The sequence below is a fragment of the Lotus japonicus genome, chromosome 1 (assembly GCF_012489685.1).
Source record: "Lotus japonicus ecotype B-129 chromosome 1, LjGifu_v1.2".
Classification (NCBI taxonomy): domain Eukaryota; kingdom Viridiplantae; phylum Streptophyta; class Magnoliopsida; order Fabales; family Fabaceae; genus Lotus; species Lotus japonicus.
Genome location: NC_080041.1, coordinates 21,768,944 through 21,775,888, shown reverse-complemented (window position 1 = coordinate 21,775,888; position 6,945 = coordinate 21,768,944).

Here is a 6,945-nt window from a genome sequence, read left to right as displayed (position 1 = left end):
TTGCTACTTGTTGTTTGGGCGCTTAACGCTATTAGGCGATGGAGATCCTTCCACCGAGGCTTAGCTGCTCGAGTTGGAGATCGAGTTGTAAGCGGTGGAGTAGAGGTGTGAGAAGCAGCTTTGCTTCTCTTCTTGTGGACTATGTTTGAGTCTCCTTTTTCTATATGAGAACTCTGTTATTAAAGCCTTGCTTCCGCCACTGTTAAAGTGCGCATGTTTATTCTGAACCTTATTTATGGTGTTGTAAACTATTATTACTATATATCGGGAAACAGGTTATTTAAATAAAGTTATCATGTGTTTCCAACCCTATGGTATTCATTCTCAATTTCAAAAAAAAAAAATACCCTTGGATTTTAGGGATTGCAAAATAGTCCTTAGACTTTGTTAGGTTACTAATGTGATTCCTCAGTTGAGAAATTGAGGCGTTACAGGGGGTGTCCTGGACTGCAGGGGGGAGGGTAGCGAAGGGGGGCCCTCCGGAAGGAGGTGGTTTGTTTGGTGCCCTCGGCACGGTTTGAGGCTGAAAGGGGGAGGCCGAGGGGGTATATTGAGAAGGGTTTCTGGGGCGACATTTCGAAGACATTATGAATGGAAATAAAAGTAAGATAATAACATGCAAAGGCAAGGTTTAGGTAAGGGAACTCACCAGGAAAGGAACAAGCAGGGGGTGGTGAGGAAGTTGGAAGCGGATACGAAGGACCGGTGGGAAATCCAAAGGAGCGAGGGCAGGGAAATGCGAAAGCTGCTGAGTAACGCGAAAGTTGTTAATGGCGAAAATGAAGAGAATTTATAGGCCAGGAAATAGGCTGAGAGGGACGCGTGTAGGATGCCCGTGCTTGACGAGGGGGCATGCCCCACAGAAGTAGTAGAGAATCGTGCCCCTTGATGACGAAAAGAAATGATTGCTTTGGGGAAAGGCGCAGATTTTTGGAAAGAGTGAAAGACGCATTAAATGGGAAGCTACATCGGTTGGTTGGCCGAAAATCTAGAGGGGCGGGCTTTATCATGATTCGAGGGGACGTTTCGAGGACAGCGGTTCAGATTCTGAAGATTCACTAACCTTTGCAAATCAACCAACACGTCAAGCGTGACTCCCACGTACCAGGACACCAAACTAACGGGCGCTCGCCAACGCTACAAGGCGAGTGGCTTGTCTTCGTCGCCACAAGTGCAACTGTGGACTTGTTGACTTGTAGGGAACTTGCAAAGAAAAATTCGTATTTACCTCACGCCATGGTTGCGACCTGCTACATTTCTCGGTAGTCTTAACTTAGGCTAGCTTTTACTAATGTTTGTACCTTTATTCTTAAAGACATACTTAGCTCTCATGCTTCGAGCTCGGTGTCTTGTGGACTGGGCGAGCTCCCTAGAGGGACTCGCTCACGGCTGCCGACCTCGTGGCGGTCTTACAGGCTCAGAGTTGGGCCTCTTCCGCGAGGCCCAACTGGCCCAATAGGGGTAGTTAAACCCACAAAGCCCAACCCCTAGCCTATAAATAGGGAGCGGTTACCACATGTAAGGGACTCTTGACTCATTTGATCAATAACAAACTCCTAAGTCAGTTATTTTCTTTCTCTAAGCGGTTACACTCTCTCTCTAGGCAGTTGCACATTTCCCTCTCTAGATTCTCTCTCTAGTTGTAATCCCTTCACTCTAGGGACTATACCATATCTCTATGTTCTTGGCCGGAACATTTATGATTTTGTTAAATTTATATTATTACTTTTCTCTTGATTAACTCAAAAATTACATTTACTAGACGACATTAAAACATTTAATTTTGGGGTTTTCTTTTGAAAATATATAATTCTAAATAAATGAAAGCATGTAATTTTACAGAACTCTAAAAGAACATTTTTTTCATTTTTAGATAAAGATTTTTATTGAGTTAATTAAAATAGAAGAGACTAAAAGGGCTTAAACAACACTTAAACAAACTATCCTAGGTTAAGATGAAACTGCACACAGACATCATACAAAAAGAGAACCAAATGGCAATTGGAAAATATATTAACTTAAGCTGAAAACAAAACTGGATAGAGAGGCCCAACAAATACACTTTTTTTTTTCTTTTTTGTTAATCAGAGGAAAAAAAACATTAACACTTAAACAAATTAGGCCTCTAGGCCCATCACAAAATACACATATACTAACCCTAACCCAATCACACACAAACACTAACCTTGAATGAATGTGGTCCCCTCCTGAGGGACATACAAAGACTTAGATCAACCTTCAGAACGTGTGGTTTTTTCTGGACCCCACGACAGAATAACCAGCAAGCTCACTCCTTCGCAAGGCAAGCTTTCAACCAAGGAACGGGTACTGGCCTTAGATAGAGTCAGGGAATGTATTGAGCTTTAGCTCCTTTGTTTTTCCTCAATGTTAGTTTTCCACATTCAGTGGTGTTAGCTTAGGGCCCATTTAGACTTGCTTCTGTTTGAATCTAGGATTGTATGCCTATTTGTATGTATGGGCCCAGATACTCTTGTATCCTTTAGCAGATTTCGCTGCTCTTTTATGGAATCATGATCCATTGTCCAAAAAAAAATCACTAACAAACACAAGCATTGGCAGAATCACACAATATCACTAGACATAATGGGCAAATAAGTAAATATGTTTTAATGGATTTGCAGTGTAAAATAGTTTTAGACTGACATCCAATTGAATTCCGCCAAATAAGCAAATATGTTTTAATTTTAATTAAAATTAAAAACGAAAGCAACTCTCTCTCCTACGTGGCAAACATTACACTGACAGTGCATATCCATTAAAATCTAAGCTTATATGCAGTTCTTTGAATTCATCTAAAGTTCTCCAATAATGTAAGGACTAATATTTTAAAATTTCACCATTAAGTCTTCATAAATTTCCTTTATCTTTAGAAATATAGATTGTTTGCATGAAGAACTTGACAAAATGAACATAAAGAACTTTTATTTTGATATATCAGAATTATAAATTATACCCTCCAGGGAATGATCCTTGGACCTTCCCCAACATATATGTCCCTCACCCTTTACCACTTGAGCTATCCTTCGGGACATGAACATGAGACCAAACGAACAAAGAGAGAAGAATTGCATCAGAGGGAGAGAGTGATGGGAAAAAATGAAAGAGATCGTGAGGGAGGGAGAAGACCTGAGCATCAGTAGTAGATGGCGAGACTAAGGAGGCTCCACGACTGGCGATGGCAATGGGTAGGGTGTTATAGTACTCATCCCCATACTCGCGTTTTGAAAAAGTATCCATACCCGTCCTCATACCCGCGTGGGTAGCAACCTGAATGTCTGTTCCCGTACCTTGTGGGTACCTATATACTCGTTATCCGTAATTTAGCTGATCAAAATTTAACTTTCACATTTCTTCAATAGAAAACCAAAATATAATTGCTATTATAAAATAAAAAACATGGACTAAAAATGCTAAAGAACATCCAAATATTTAATAAGTAAAATCATTACAATAAGTATAAATTTTATAAAAAGAATAAGCGAGAAAAGTGAAGCTTTATATAAATTTCGATTATTAATAAAATCTTAAAGTTGTAGGTTAATAACTTATTTTAAAAATAAGTGAGAATAATCAGGAACCATATATATAATATTAAGACTTACTTATTTTTGAAAAGAAGTTAGGAAGTTATACATTAAGCTTATTAATATACTACCAATTATGTATATGTGTGCGAGTATGAGCGCGGGTTCGTACGATAGTACTCAAACCCGCACCCATACCCATTATTTTTTGTGGGTATTTACCTGTGCCCAACCCTATACACATCTAGCGGGTTTTCACCCTACCCATTGTGGGTATATTTTACGGGACCCAATGGGTTCAAGACCAATTGTCATCCCTATCCGCGAGGGCTCGTGGTGGTCGTTGGTGCTGGTGACGACGTTGCGATGGTGACCGGAGCATGACACAGATGAACTGCGATTAGCAGGGATGAGAAAGGCCTTTGACAACGTCGATTTTTACCTCAACGCAGTGGCTGGTGGGTGTTTGGCGACAAAAGCTAGGGTTCGATGGCTTGGGTCGTTTCATGGTAGTTGGGGTTTAGATCTGAGATGGAAAAAGATTTGGAAGGTTGATGGTCGTGGTGGCCGTAGGCAGTGGTGAAAACGGCGTAAATGTGTGTTCTTAGGTTACACTAGATCTAAAAAGGGTTGTAAGTTTTACTCCCTATTTCTTCGTCGATATCTTGTCTCGCCTGATGTGACATTCTTTGAGTATGTTCCTTACTTTGGGTCGTCAATGAGGTCTAAGTCCACTTTACCCATGTTCTCTTCATTTCATGTTATTACTCCTCAGTAAGTAGTTACGTCTCCTTCCTCCTCTACCAGCCATTCCACCTCCTATAGGTCCTTTGTAAGTTTATCAGCGTCGACTACGACCAAATCCACCACCACTAGCCACTATATAAATCTCTCTGGATCCAACTCCTCTGTCTCCTCTGATCCCGCCCCCTGAGTTTGATCTCCCAATTGCACTTCAAAAAGGTATACGCTCAACCTGTAGTTCATCTCCTCATTGTTGGGCTCATCGCTTGTCTCCTTTGCATTATGCTTGTATTTCTTCTTTGTCTTATGTGCCTATTCCTAAGACTATAAGTGATGCTTTATCTCACATGGTTGGAGGCAAGCTATGCTTGATGAGATGTGTGCTCTTCAAAATAGTGGAACTTGAGACCATATTCATGTTTCTCTTATAGTGATGGAAATGGGTCCCAAACAAATTGGGTATCCGCAAAATTATCTACTATGGTAGGTAAAAATCCCGCTTGATAAGTATGAGTTTGAACATGAGTAAATACTCGTAAAAAGCAAAGGGTATGGGTCCCATAGTAGTCACCCCTTCTCGCACACACATATTATTATTATTATTATTATTATTATTATTATTTTATTACTATATTATTATATATTTAGTATTGTATTAACAAACTTAAAGTTATAACATTATAACTTTTGTATTTTGAGGGGAAAAAAGTAAGTAAGGTCCTAATATTATATTTGATTTTTCTATAATTACTCTTTTTTTTCAAAAAAAATTTAAGTAAGTTAGTATCTTGTAACTTTAGGATTGTATTAATAAAATTTTAAAATAAAATTAAAATTTATAACTTTCTCGCTTATTCATTTTATAAAAATTATGTTTAGTTGAATGATTTTACTTGTTAAGTATTTGGATGATATTTTGTATTTATATTTAATACTTGTTTATTTCGTATTAATAGTTGTATTTTTATTTAACTAGTGCTCTACTCGTATGGTTGCGACGTTTAGTTTTCTTTTTACCTTTATTGTTTAAGGTTGTTTAGACTTGGGGTCTCAGTTCTAAGGAAGTTGTTGGGTGTTGTGGTTGGGTTTTGTGCTTTGCACATTTAGGTTGTTTCTCTATCTTGCAGGTGTCTTGCGACTAGTAGGACCCCGTTCGGTTGAGCCTACAATTGTTTTCGACTTTAATAGAGACCTTTCCTAGCTGTGTTTGGTTTGGCGCTTTATGGGATTTTTTGGACGGTTTTTGTTATAGTGCCTTGGTTTATGTCAGCTTTTATTGGCTTGGTAACTGTACCCATGTTGAGAATGGTAGTTTCTCAACCTTTTCTATTTTATATACATAATTTTTCTCTTTAAAAAAGTTATTTCTATAGAAAATGGAATGGTGAAAGTTATCTTTTGGTTAACTAAATTGCGGGTAATGGGCACGAGTACGTGCATATAACGATCATTCAAGTTTCTACTCACGCGAGTATAGGGACGGATATAGGTAATTTTTGAAAACGCAGTTATGGGGATGAGTACTATGGTACCCTACCCATTGTCATCCCATTCTCTTGGGAAATCTGTTGTAGGTTGTTTGTAGATATTCACAGTCAAAGGTTGTATGCAGGTGTTTGCCTTAGATTTTGGTGACACATTTTCTCCCGTGGCTAAAATGGTCTCAGTCAGGTTATTGCTCTATGTGGCAGATATTCGCTATTGACCACTTTATCAACTTGACATTAAGAATGCTTTCCTCCATGATGATCTCACTAAAAAGTTTTATATGGGGCAACTTCCTACATTCGTTGCTCAGGGGGGACTAGTCTATCATCTTTTGAAGTCTTTATATGGTCTCAAGCAATCTCTTAGGGCTTGGTTTGAGAGATTTAGCACTGCTATCCAGCCGTTTATCATGACATGGAGTGAGGCCGATCACTTTTTTATTGTCACTCGGCTCTGGGAGTATTTACTTGATTGTGTATGTGGATGACATTGTCATTACAGGAAATGATCATCATGGAATCACACAATTAAAACAACACCTTTGTCATCACTTCTAGACAAAAAACATTGACAGACTTCGTTATTTCTAGGGCGTAAAGGTTGCACAATCCAAACAAGGGATTATGATTTCACAGAGAAAGTATGCTATGAATTTTTGGAGGAGACAAGATTTTTAAATGTCAAGCCAATTGACACTCCTATGGATCCCAATGGAAAAATTATGCTAGCTTAGGGGAAGCCACTCTTAGATCCAGAAAAACATAGGAGATTAGTTGAAAGTCGAATTACCTCACCATGATAATTCAACTTCTTAATTCTCCATGTGAAGCGAAATAGGAGGATGTGATTTGCATATTGGAATATATTAAAGGAGTTCCATGAAAATGGCTTATTATACGAAGACAAGGGACATACACGAGAGGTAGGATACTCAAATGCAGATTGTGTAGGTTTTCCTTCTAGTAGAAGATCCATCTCTGGGTATTGTGCTTTCTTTGGTAATAACTTAATTTGTTGAATATTGAACCATGACTGCAACTACTTGTGAACTTATATGGCTCAAACAGTTGCTTCCACTTGAGATTTGAAGATATTTCACATATGACACTTATTTGTGACAATCAGACAACTTACATATTGCCTCAAACCTAGTGTTCCAAGAGAGGGC